Source organism: Puma concolor, chromosome B3, assembly GCF_028749965.1.
Source record: "Puma concolor isolate L17-30 chromosome B3, mPumCon1.1.hap2, whole genome shotgun sequence".
In the NCBI taxonomy this organism is placed as follows: Eukaryota; Metazoa; Chordata; class Mammalia; order Carnivora; family Felidae; genus Puma; species Puma concolor.
The window spans coordinates 137412113-137425392 of NC_141672.1; the positions used below are offsets into that span (position 1 = coordinate 137412113).

The following is a 13280-nucleotide window of genomic DNA, read 5'->3' on the forward strand; positions in this document are numbered from 1 at the left end:
GCAGGTCCATAAATTAACAACCAAAGCCCGATCCAAAATGTCTTCCTGTTGTGGCTGCCTTTTCTGTCTATTAGAACGGAAATTGAAAAGGCGGGTTCACCATGACATTAACATGGCTGGGGCGTCAAGGCCCCTCCCTGGCAAGGGCCCTTGTACTTAACTCTGCATCCATAATTTTCTTTTCTCAAAAAGGACTCCAAAAATTGTAAGAACTTCAGGCCACCCAAAACCTGGATCCACCCCTGGAGAAATAACTTCTCTTGGAGATCTCCTTGTGAAATAGCGAGGCATTCTTGGGGAGTTTATAGGTCATAATCTCAGGATTCCCGCTTAGATTGGGATTAAAGCCGAGGTCGCCCTGTGCCCGGTGTCCTTCCACTTGTACGTCAGGCTAGGTGCCTTCCCCAACCCCGTGGGACGCACTGGCCTCAGCCTTGTTCCACTGTGGCCGTCGAGCCAAGGGAAGGCCAGGGCTCCCAGCTCAACAATCCGCCTGGGCCCCGCCCTGCTCCAGCTGTGTCCGCTGGGCTCTTGGGGAAGGGCCAGCCCAAGCCAGATGATCTGACATGATGAAAAGGGAAATTCTCGGCATTCCTTCTGCAGAAGACATTTGCCAAATGCGATGCAGTGAGGAGAAGCAGGCTGGGGTTTTCTCGGGCAGCCAAATGCATCTTCAACCCCAGCAGAGTTCGTTCTATGTAGCAAAAACTGGGTCGCATCTATTTCAGTTGAGTTTCACAGGGAACTAGTGTCTTCTGTGGACAGAGCAGGGGGCCAGAGAAGAGGAGGCCAAGGGAGGATGCGGGACCAAGCATCGAGGTACTCTCTCAATGCACACGGACTTCAAGTTTTGGAAACATGTCTTCATGTTCCCAGAAATGACCCAATGGAACAATCAGATTATATTATTTTCTCCAGCCATCAATGCACAGTGATGGTTCCAGAAGGCAAGGGCCAAAACCCTGTTTTTAACTCTGTCTTGACTCTCACACTAACAATTGCCTAAAATTTCTCACAAAGTTACTTTTTCCCAAACGCTAATATTCCTTTCTCACCAAGAACAAAGGAGATTTGGTGGGGAGAATGTCAGTCTGTCAGTTTGAACCTCCCAAGCCAGCTTTAGAGGGTCAGCTTCCACCAGGACATCGGAGGGGTGTCCAGAAAGTTGACCAGAACCCTCTTTCCCCCACAGCTAGTGGGTAACCTGTGATGCTAGAATTACCTCCTAACTATCTACCCCTCTTAGAAGCCTGTGCACTGTAGTTATTAGAAGCATTAGATTATCTGGTCATGTTGGCAAAGCCAAACATTCCTTCAAGTCTCAGCTGATCGCCTCCTCCACGAAGCCCTATCTGACTGCCTCCCACCTTGAAGCTGAATCAAGCATCATCCCCCCGCCACGACCATCTTTGTATAATAGCACTTATGATCTCATCTACCTATCTACATCAGTTCTGTCTCCCTCACCAGCCTGGAGGCATCCCATTACTTAGGTTCTCGATTTCTCTCCCACCCTCTAGAGCTCACTGTCACTTCCTGCCCAGTTAGTCATTATGATTATGAGCCTGTGCTTCACAAATAAAGAAGCTGAGACTTGGGAAGATGGTGTCTGCCCAGAGTCTCAGTGCTGGTTAAGTGTCCACACCTACACGCACACCCAGATCTTTTGAGTCTGAGTCTGGTGTCCCTTTCACCTTTCAGTGGCCACAGGGAACAAGGCTTTAAGGAAATGAAGATATTGGGAGGGTGAAAGTCTAGAACATGGCTTCCTTGCCCTCAAACAGAAGATTAGATGAGAAATTGTGGGCAGAGGTGCCCAAAATATAATGCAGTCACAAGTTAAAAGGCCTACAGAGGCCAGGCGGGGCCCGGGCATGGTTAAAGCAGGTCAGGCAGGGACTGTGAACCACCTGAGAAGGTGTGGTCACCTAAAGGGCCCCTCCTTTATTCAGAGCTGACAGATTGCTACTACATAGGAACACAGGCCCAGAATTACAAATTTTATTTTTATAGTTGGAAATCTCCACTTCAATAAAAAGTCTCCAATATTTTCAATGTTGGCAGCTAATAAACATTAAAACAACAACAACAACAACAACAACAACAACAACAACAGCTGAGGGCCAAATACATTTGCGAGCTGAACTTGGCCTACGGTTCACAGTGTGTAACCTCTGATGCATGCCCACTCCAGGGACATCGGATCAACCAGGGCAAATTGATCTAACTCTGCTCCAGCGCCCCCTGCCAATTCACATGGCGTCATTTCGCCATGCGGAGAACGGGGTGAAACCTAAGGTTTCCTAGTGTTCTGCCTGCATTGCTTTGAGGGCTACCTCTCGGAGAACCAGAGTTTCTGAGGAGTCAAACACACAAATGGTGGCCTTCGGCAACCAGGCTTCCTACTTCAGCACGACTCCCTCCCCTTCCGTAATTCCTGTGTCCTCACAGCTCCCAGTAGAATAACCTCAGGATCTGGATCAACCCATGGGCCACACAGATCAGTCGGCCTCCCAGAAAGAGACTAGTTTTCAGCTTGTCTGATTTGGCATTTCTTTTTCTTCCGTCAGAATTTCTACTCCTTTCTTCGCGGATCCCTTTCTGCTTGTTCTTCAAGGGCCCCACGGAACCTCGCGCAGCATTTGCACATTAGTAAACGCTCCATACATGTGAAATGGAAGGACGAAATGGCCTCCCCAACCTTCAACACACTCTTTCGTCCTTGCCTCTTTGCAGGCATCTTAGCCAGCCGCAAGGTCAGGTTTCCACAGAATGGAGAGATCTCTGCTAGCCCCACCGTCACCGAGTGCCTGCCACACACCGGGTCCCCTCCTCATAGCATCTTCACAACAATCTTCTAAGACAGGTCCCAACCTGTCCTATACTACCGATGAGAAGAACAAAGCCCCGAGAAGGGGGAAAACACTCAAATAGTCAACCTAGCAACTGAACCCAAGCTAAAGCAATTCCAGAGTCGACCCCCAATGATACCAGCTGTCCAACCTTCCTGAGTGCTACGAGGATCCCCATGTTACAGACGGCAAAAGAGGTCAGACAGCTTACAAAGCTTCCTGAGCATCACACCCAACCTGTAAAACAGCGGCGTTCACGATTACATCACAGACTCAGACCCAAGAAGCAGTTCTAGATCCATGTCTAAATTTGAACGCAGGCTTAGTTGAAATGAAAAAAAAAAAAAATTACTGTAATAAACAGAAGGAAACAAGTTTAAGGCTGGCTTTGCTCTAATCCCTACGAATCACGCCTTGAGTTAAAAAGCTACCAAAACGTTCGTGCACATGAGCTTAACACGTTGGATCTTTCCCTTTATTGGTGAGTCTGATTTCTTCTCTCTTTACAAGTATGATCTTGCCTCACGGCCTCTCGCTACTCAATGTGTGGTCCATGGGCCAGCAGTAGATAGCAGGGTTTCCCAGGAATGTGGGGTCTCAGGCCCCACACGGACTCAATGCGTCAGAATCTGCCCATTAACAAAATTGTCAGGTGATTTGTGTGCACAGGCGATTTTGAGAGCTGGACCGCATGACCTCCAAGAGATCTCAAATATCAGCCACCGTGTGATCAATTCGCTTCGTTGTATCTGAAGACGATATTGACCAGTGAACGCTGGTTTTTAAGTACAATATAATCAACCCAGAAACACAGCTCCCAAGCAAGAACGGCCCAGGGGACCACAATGAAATGTCTCAGAAACCTCAGTTTGCAGACGAGGGAGCCTACTTTTGGGGGCCCCCAAACACACCTGAGCCCTCTGTTCCCCTACACTCAGCCATTAGCGTCGTCTGCCACGGCGACCCTGCGTCTTCACCCAACACACCCACCGAACCTTCTGCAAGTGCTCTGGGTCTGTTTCTCACAGAGCTGTAGGGTATCGTGTCTTTCAAACTCCTTGCTGAACAACTGGAGGAAAACTGTCTTCAGCCACATGGAAAAACGCACCCAAAAATGAAGTAATAGGGGAATAGCCATGAAGCTTAGGGGCTGTCCATAAAGCAAGCCTAGAATGGGTTTGAGAATGTCCTTATAAAGCCATATGGTGATTCCTTGGTGGCCGAGCTGTGGGTGGTATGGGGCTGAGACCAGAACCGTGGAATCCCGGGTTATAGGAAGGTCGGAACTACTCTGGCCACCAGCCAAATCTACAATTAGTCCTTGGGGGAGATGCGCGGGAAGGGACCCTGGGCTGGAAGAAGCACCCAAGCCCTGGAAAACCAGAAGCCTTCCCCAGAAGGCAGTGCTTGGCTTTTCCTAGGGCCTGCTGGAATTTCATTATCCCGTTCACACTGTACAGATGGGAATTTAATAATTAATTAGGGAATAGCTCACCCCAGAGCCTGGGCAGGGGATTATACAAATCAACTAAGATGTGGCAAGGGGCTGAATATTTCATAGTGTGGTTAATTTGCAAATACTGCCCACTGAGAAGGCTTAGGCAGGAAACCTATCAATATAATTATTATTATTCCTGCAAAACTGCTTGAGTTTCCATTAGACCCCCTTGCTTTCATTTGCTTTCACCAAACAATTCTTCCAAGAAATGTCATATTTACTTAAATGGGGGGAAGGGAGAGAAATAGCTGAAATGCAAAAGAATATTAGGAATGAAACGAAGCTGTTCAGATAAAATAAAAACTCACCTAGACCCTCCATTTGTTCAGCCCGCGGCTCTTTTTATCACTCAAACCAGCTCCGTCCTGATCATTTTCTCTCCTGTGCACTCTGAGAGCAAGGAAGCTGGACACCAAGAGAAACCAAGGCATTACTTCTCGTGCCCTCTACACACTTCATGAATTAAACCACCCACCGATTCTGAGTCCCCCCGATATCCTTCCTATAAATTCTCCTCCCCTCACATAAGCCCGAGTAGTTCTCTACGGTCTCTGCAACAAGAACCCTAACTGCTCTGTTGGAGTGTCTGGGTGGCTCAGTTGGTTGAACATCCGACTTCAGCTCAGGTGTGATTTCACTGTTCATGAGTTCAAGCCCCACATCAGGCTCTCTGCTGTCAATGCAGAGCCTGCTTCGGAAGCTCTGTTCCCCTTCCTCTCTGCCCTTCCCCCATTTGCGCTCTCTCTCTCTGCCTCTCAAAAGTAAATATTAAAAAAGAAAAGAACCCTAACTGCTCTGCCTTGTGTGGATGATAGGGGCTAGAGGATCACACACCCAAGGGCTTCTAGATAATTCCATCTGTTTCACTACTACCACCACCACAGGTTGAAAACTCAATTGTCTAGAACAGGGTCAGCAAACTTTTTCTGTAAAAGGACAAATAATAAACATTTTAGGCAGGCCCCATGGTCTCTGTTGCAACTTCTCAAACCTGCTATCATAAGGGAAAGCAGCTAAAAACAATATGTAAACAAATGAGCATGGCTGTGTTTCAATAAAACTTTATTTACAAAAACAGGTGGTGGGCCAGATGTGGCTGCCATGCAAACTTTCTGATACTTGATGTTCCAGTATAGCATTTCTAAAGACTTCATGCAAGTTTATTCTTTCAAAAAAGAGAAAACATGGGAATGCAAGCTGGTGCAGCCACTCTGGAAAACAGTAGGGAGGCTCCTCAAAAAACTAAAAATAGAACTACCCTACGACCCAGCAATTGCACTACTAGGCATTTATCCACAGGATACAGGTGTGCTGTTTCAAAGGGACATATGCACCCCCATGTTTATAGCAGCACTATCAACAATAGCCAAAGTATGCAAAGAGCCCAGATGTCCATTGATGGATGAATGGATAAAGAAAATGTGGTATATATATACAATGGAGTATTACTCGACAACCAAAAAGAATGAAATCTTGCCATTTGCAACTACATGGATGGAACTGGAGGGTATTTTGCTAAGTTAAATTAGTCAGGCAGAGAAAGACAAAAATCATATGACTTCACTCATATGAGGACTCTGAGAGACAAAACAGATGAACATAAGGGAAGGGAAACAAAAATAATATAAAAACAGGGAGGAAAACAAAACATAAGAGACTCTTAAATATGGAGAACAAACAGAGGGTTGCTGGAGGGGTCGTGGGAGGGAGGATGGGCTACATGGGTCAGGGGCACTAAGGAATCTACTCCTGAAATCATTGTTGCACTCTATGCTAACTAATTTGGATGTAAACTTTAAAAAATAAAAAATTAAATTAAAAAAAAAGGAAACAAAGGTGGACTTTCTCTATGACTCTGAGTATGTGTATAAGTAGACCTAAATATATTAGATTAAACCAGTGGTTCTCACATTTGGCAGTGTCTGGAGGCCAGGGTCAGCTTCATGGGTGTCTATTTTACGCAGTCAAATGACGCACCGTGATTAGAAGGGCCCCAGCCCCACGCTTGATTTAATGCTCTGCCTTCACTGTCTTGAAATGCTTAATAGCTTTTGTATAAGAGGCTCCACATTTTTATTTTGCATGGGGCCCCACAAATTATGTTGCCAGCCCTGCTGGAGACATAGAAACCATCAAAGATTATCACAGCTCGAGAGGTGCTGCTAACATCCTAGCGGGTAAAGGCCAGGGATGCTGCTAAACGTCCTGTAACACAGAGGACGGCCCCCACGACACCATAAACAATCATCGAAATGTCCACGCCACCAAGATTGAGGAACCCGGGCTTGAACCACGAGAAACTGCCAATATTCTACCATTTCTGACCTACAAGTCAAGTCGCCTGGTGTGGTGCAGCCTAATTTAGCTATGTTTTCCATCTTCCTAAGACTTAGTTTGTAAAAATATTTGCAAGCCAGAAAAAAGCCCCCTCTCAATCTGTGCATTTCTGCCTTCTTTTCGTTCACCACAAACAAGCCTCTCTAAAGCTGCCCCCAGTTCTTCTACTCACGTCTTTATCTGTTTCCTGGTTTTTCTAGGAAAGTAACACACGCAAATGGCACAAATATTTAAGGTTCTGAAACATTCTAGGTAAAAGTGAATCTCCTGACCACCCGGGTCCCTGGCCCCGTTGCCCTTGTAAGACCAATCTCGTCTACCACTTTCTCATTTGCCCCCTGTAGACATTTTGTAAATGGGGCATCCTGCACTCATAGGTATGATCCTATTTTCTTTAGGATGTCCCTTACCTGCCCACGTCAAATGTTCACCAGCAGTTCCCTGTGCCGGGTCCAATCCTGCTTTACTTCCCTCTTCTCTGGAGCCACCTGCTTCAGTAACAAGGACTCCGAATGTTCCAGAGTCTTCTCCCCCAGCAACTCTGCCTCCCAGTACCAACTTACTAGATTCGGATTCCCTTACTCCCCCTCTTTTGAAGTCCTCGCTGAATGAAAAATAACGTTCCATTTTCCATTTCCTAACTTCTCTCCCTCGGTGCTCTTTGTCACAGAATGTATTATTGCTCTGTTTAAGGTCTGTGGGGACCCCGCGCCTGTCAACGCTGTTGAACGGAACAAAAAGCTCTTGAACTTGATTCAGGCCAAACCTATACATAGACTTGACCCTCATTTCTGTTCCAAGAAGAGCAGGAAAGAGCCTGATGTTGGAGGCTCTCACTTCCCTCGTATTGATTTGGACATGCAGAGTAAGGGAGGGGCCTCCCCTCCCTCTGCATGTGAGCAGGAGTGTGTGTGACCACACATTTCCTCATAAACTATTAATGCCACCTTTGGATCAAAAAGGGAAAAAGACAAGCGAAATCAACCAGAAAAGCAGAAGCAGGCCGAGAACACCAGTTCAAGAGAACGGTTAATTATTTAGAGGTATGTAACCACTGTCTTGATTCAAGGGCAACATTTCCAGTTGGGGGAAGTGAGAGGCCTGCGGGAAAACGTGGCTCTGGCCTCAGCCAGCACCAGATGGCTGCTGAGAGAGCTGCAGGTCCCTGGGAATCTGCCCTGTGCTTCCTTCTTGACCTTCCCTCTCCCACAGCCGCCATATTTTGTCTCCCAGGAGGAAGGCTGCAGGCTCCAGTTTCCCCCAGCCCCTCAAGGAGGGGACAGTGAGGTGCCCCAGAAATGGTAGGCCCGACGGCTTAATGGCAGAGCTGGCAGCTCAGTGATAGAGAGAAGGCTGGGCCCCATCCTTGTGGATGGGGGAGTGTGGTCTCGGAAACACAAGGGGGTCTGGTGGTCACCTCCCCCAAGCAGTGCTGTCCTCACCTTCCAAGACGACAGGCAGAGAGGATGGGGAGGCAGGGGTGCTGTGGCTTGAAGGAAGGCCCTCCACCAGCTCTCCTCGCTGAGCTTTTCTGCCTCCCAGTGCTGCTACCATTTTGTCCTCGGCACGCTGGGTTTGCCCTAATTGTGGCCACGTTCCTGTCTAAATGGATGCCTTGAGGGGTTCCTGGGTGGCTCAGTCAGTAAAGCGTCCAACTTCAGCTCATGTCACGATCTCCGGGTTTGTGGGTTCAAACCTGCATCCGGCTCTGTGCTGATGGCTCAGAGCCTGGAGCTTGCTTCAGATTCTTTGTCTCCCTTTCTTTCTGCCCCTCCCAGCTTTCATGCTCCCTCTCTCTCTCTCTCTCTCTCAAAAATAAATAAACATTTAAAATTTTTTAATAAAAAAGAAATTTAAAAATGGCTGCCTCGAGAGGGTGGTGCTGGGGAGAAGGGTGCAGGGTAAGCTAGGGGGGCAAAAGAATAGTAAATGAGATTCTACTGGGTGTTTTCAGGGACCCTAGTATGAACTACCATGTGCTTCTCGTGGTGTTTTACAGATCGTGTCCAATGCCCTCCGGAATGCCATATACATGTTTATCTCGGTAGATGAATGAATGAATGAATGAATGAACGAATGAATGAAAGAATACTCCTCATATGTCTTGAGCTGACCTGTTTGAGTGCTGTATGAGTCAGGTTGTCCAGAGACACAGAACCCTATATATAGAAGCAGATATTAATTTTAAGAAACTGGCTCCTAGGATTGTGGGCACCAGCAAAAAAAAATTGCTGGGCAGGCCAGGAGGCTGGAAACTCAGGCGAGGTTTCTAGGCCTTTCGGTGTTAGGGCAGAACCCCTTCTTATTCCCAAACCCGTCTTTCCTCTGAAGGCCTTCAGCTAGTTAGATAAGGCCCATCTACATCATGGAAGATAATCTGTGTTATTTAAAGTCAACTGACCGAGGGATGCCTGGGTGGCTCAGTCAGTTAAGCGTCCGACTCTGTTTCGGCTCAGGTCGCGATCTCATGGTTTGTGAGTTCAAGCCCCACATCGGGTCCCATGCTGACAGTGCGGAGCCTGCTTGGGATTCTCTCTCTCTCTCTCTCTCTCTCTCTCTCTCTGTCCCTCCCCTCTCACTCTCTGTCTCTCTCTCAAAAATAAATAAATAAACTTAAAAAAATAAAAATAAAAATAAAAATAAAGTCAACTGACTGGGAATGTTAATCATATCTGAAAAAGAACTTCCCAACAATATCTAGGCTAGTGTTTGACCAAACTGGACAGCATAGCCTAGCCAAGGAGACACAAAAAAGTAACTATCACAAACACACAAATCTAAACTTCCAAATCTTAAGAGATTTATAAAAAATGCAATTTACTATAGATACCCCTCAAGGGGAGGAATATAAGGATGTTGAAGATTGACAACTGTTAATAATATTACTATGAACTTGTAATCACAGAGTCTGGAGTTGGAATGCTGTTTCTATTTACAGCCTGCTTGCTTACGGAACATATTTGAAGAATCAGAGTCAAGAGCAAAAATCCAGAAATTGTCAAGAGAACTAAAATTGAGCTTCACGGAATATTCACTCCAGCAAGTAATAAAGTCACGTATTATTTTACGTCTACTAAGTCACAGGATTTTAGAACTAGGAAGATCTCAATTTGGAGACCACTGTTTCCTGTCAATGAAATCCAGGACTAGAGAGAGAAATTTCCTGAAGGTCAGACCCTATTAAGCCATGGACCTCGGCCGCTCTGGAACCAGACCACATGCTCAACTTAATCCAACCCTTATTAAGCACCTAGAATGCGCCAGGCTTTCTGCCAGATACCTTGGTAAGTACCAGGGATCACATGCCAGGGTTTTTAAAATCACTGTCTTCACAATGGTACTTTAAGATATGTAACTGTTATCCCTGGTTTCACAGAAGAAAACGTTGAGGCATAGAGCAGAAGGGATTTGCCTGAGGTCACAAAGCTCCCAGGCCAGTTGGAATTCAAACCCAGGCTGCAGGGGCCTGAGTATGTGCTCTTGTCCATCAGATGATACTGTCTATAGTAAGGAAAATAAAAGCATATGCAAAGGCCTTTTGGGGTTTGTTTTTTAATGTATCCGGAGGGGCAATATGAGACAGGAGTCTTAGAACGTGCCTGACAGTTATGCAGCTAAGACAGGTGAGCGAAAAAGTGGGGCATGGGTAGATCCAGGTTTACAGGGCCTGAAGCTAATGTAATGTGGGGGTGTCCTTTAAAATACAAAATTATGGGGGCGCCTGGGTGGCGCAGTCGGTTAAGCGTCCAACTTCAGCCAGGTCATGATCTCGCGGTCCGTGAGTTCGAGCCCCGCGTCGGGCTCTGGGCTGATGGCTCGGAGCCGGGAGCCTGTTTCCGATTCTGTGTCTCCCTCTCTCTCTGCCCCTCCCCCGTTCATGCTCTGTCTCTCTCTGTCCCAAAAATAAATAAACGTTGAAAAAAAATTTTTTTTAAATACAAAATTATGAACACAAAATTAGGTGCCCAAATGAATATTTACTTTGAATAATGAATCATATTACTAGAACAAGAAAACACCACACCACAAATTTTTAAAAGTTGATCGACTACTGCAAAAATTACACTATCTTAAAAGAGAGAGAGAGAGAAACACAATCTTTTTATTCAGGATCTGCCTAATCCACTTCTACACTACTTTTTGTCCCACCCACTCTTTGATTGCCTCCCCTATGACAATGCAATAATTTTTACAGTGAAAATGGATAATGGAGTCCTTCCTCTGACATGGTCGGTAGAAATTTTATTTTTATTCTTAACAGTTTAGAACAAATTCTTTGCACCTCCCACTAATTTCTGGCTTGGTCATGTAAATCTCAGGATTGTTGTCAAAACTGAGAAAAAGCACCGAAGGTTTCTATATGAGCTGTGAGATTTCAGGGTGTTCCAAGTTTTCTTATGCAGTGACTCATCTTGTGGTCCTCAGATTTTATGAATTGGTGAAACTCATTAGCCAGCTTGTTGTGGATTCCCTCTTTACAGCAGGCATAAGTTCAAATTATGGGGTTGCCTGGGTGGCTCAGTAGGTTAAGCATCCGACTTCGGCTCAGGTCATGATCTCACGGATCATGAGTTCAAGCCCCACATTGGGCTCTCTGTTGTCAAGGCAAAGCCCGCTTTGGATCTGTTCCCCTCTCTCTCTGCCCCTCCCTCACTCATGCTCTCTCTCTTTCAAAAATAAAGAAACATTTTTTAAAAATAAGTTTAATTGCTTTTCTAAAAATACGTTTAAATTGTGTTGTTGATGTATTTGGGGGCAAATCAGCAAGAAACTTAAATCTTGCCCAATGTACTCAAATGACTGACTCTTCTTAATTAGCTGGATTATCCCAAAAATCTGAGGGCTTAGTCATGACTTCCATTAGAAATAGAATGGTCTCTGGAGTAAGAACCTCCCGGACCATGAGCCCCTGCAAGAGGAAGAGGAGGAAATTCTAGACCCAATTCATCCCCCAACACACTGAGAACCTGCCGACCTCCATTTTCCATCCCAGACCCCCTGAAGAAGGGGAGGGACTTGGGGAGTCCTACCTTGTCATGTACCATCAATAAAGTATACTGTACCCAGTGAAAGAAAGAAAGAAAGAAAGAAAGAAAGAAAGAAAGAAAGAAAGAAGAGGAGAGGAAAGGAAAGGAAAGAAACAGAATCTCTCTTAATGTATTTCTGCCTTGACATATCTTTTAAAAAGCTTTACAATTTTTTATTTTTATTTTTTTAATATTTATTTATTAGAGAGCCAATACACATGCACGAGCAGGGGAGGGGCAGAGAGAGAGGGAGAGAGAGAATCCCAAGCAGGCTTCGCACTGGCAGCGCAGAGCCCAACTCAGGGCTCCGTGTCACCGAACGGTGAGATCATGACCTGAGCCGAAATCAACAGGTGGAAGTTTAACTGAAGAGCCACCCACACGCCCTAAGTTTTACAATTTTTTACCGTCAGGATGATTTCTATTGCTTTCATTGTGGGTTGTTTTTTTTTTTTTTTACCACATTTTGTATATAATCCATTAAGTTTACCTGAATTTGCTCTCAGTCCTTTTTTTGTTTGGTTTTGCATTATTTTTCTTTGTTTATTTGAGCAGAGTTGACACACGACGTTAGGTTAGTTTTGGGCGCACAACATGGGGATCCCATTTCTCTGGAAGTTATGCTGCTCTTGGTTCTTTAATAAATAAATTTAAATTTTTTTTTCAACGTTTTTATTTATTTTTGGGACAGAGAGAGACAGAGCATGAACGGGGGAGGGGCAGAGAGAGAGGGAGACCCAGAATCGGAAACAGGCTCCAGGCTCCGAGCCATCAGCCCAGAGCCTGATATAAATTTAAAGATGATACAATAGGTTCACTTTCACCCAAACTAGGAAGTCTGTGATCTCTCACTTTTTATTGAAATGTTCCAAACCACCTTTCCAAATTCTAAAAAAAAAAGCGTATTTAAAGTTTATCAACGTTTCGAGTAAGCTTTATGCCCCTCGTTTATGTTCAGTCTCCTCTTCCAAGTGTTCAAAAATATATTCTAGAGGCCTTAACACATTCCACACTGCAAGACTCAAACAGCTTCGCCTTGGACAGACATCCTCATCACACTCACACTCTCGAAAGAAAAATGCAAGCTCGGCCAACCTGAAAAGAAAACCTGTAACAGATACAACACCTTTAGGCAGGGGCAGCGGGCGACAAGGGAAGGAAATACCCGAGGTGACTCCTGATTGCAGCTATAATATTTGATTTTTGCAAATTTGCAAAAACGTGTGGCCATGGGAACACATTTGTCCCCTCCCAGTCCTTGGAAGGACCCTGAAACAGAATCTGCAGGTTATCCCAACAAGGGGATAACATCGACAGAGGCCCCAGGGGCTTGAGAGGCCACGACAGGGTTCACAGGACCGCGGTAGATGGGCCCTGCCAGCTCAGGGACACTGACAGAGGGGGAGCTGTGGGTGATGCGATGCTCAGGAGGGTTCGGTGTTTTTTTCAAATGGATGGGGGAAGGGAGAAGGGGAGCTTAGTATTTAATGGGTACAGAGTGAGCTGGGGAAGATGCATAAGGTCTGGATGGACAGTGGGGACAGTGCACAACAACGTGAATGTACT

General features: G+C 45.7%; 1 long non-coding RNA gene across 1 annotated transcript in view; it reads right to left on the reverse strand.

Moving 5' to 3' along the window:
* LOC147580411 (uncharacterized) overlaps nt 1–13280 on the reverse strand; it is a 126590-nt gene that overhangs the window by 100570 nt on the left and 12740 nt on the right. Inside the window, exon 3 of the long non-coding RNA XR_015252884.1 lies at nt 4659–4755. This is a non-coding gene — a long non-coding RNA (uncharacterized LOC147580411). The remainder of the gene's footprint in view (nt 1–4658; nt 4756–13280) is intronic.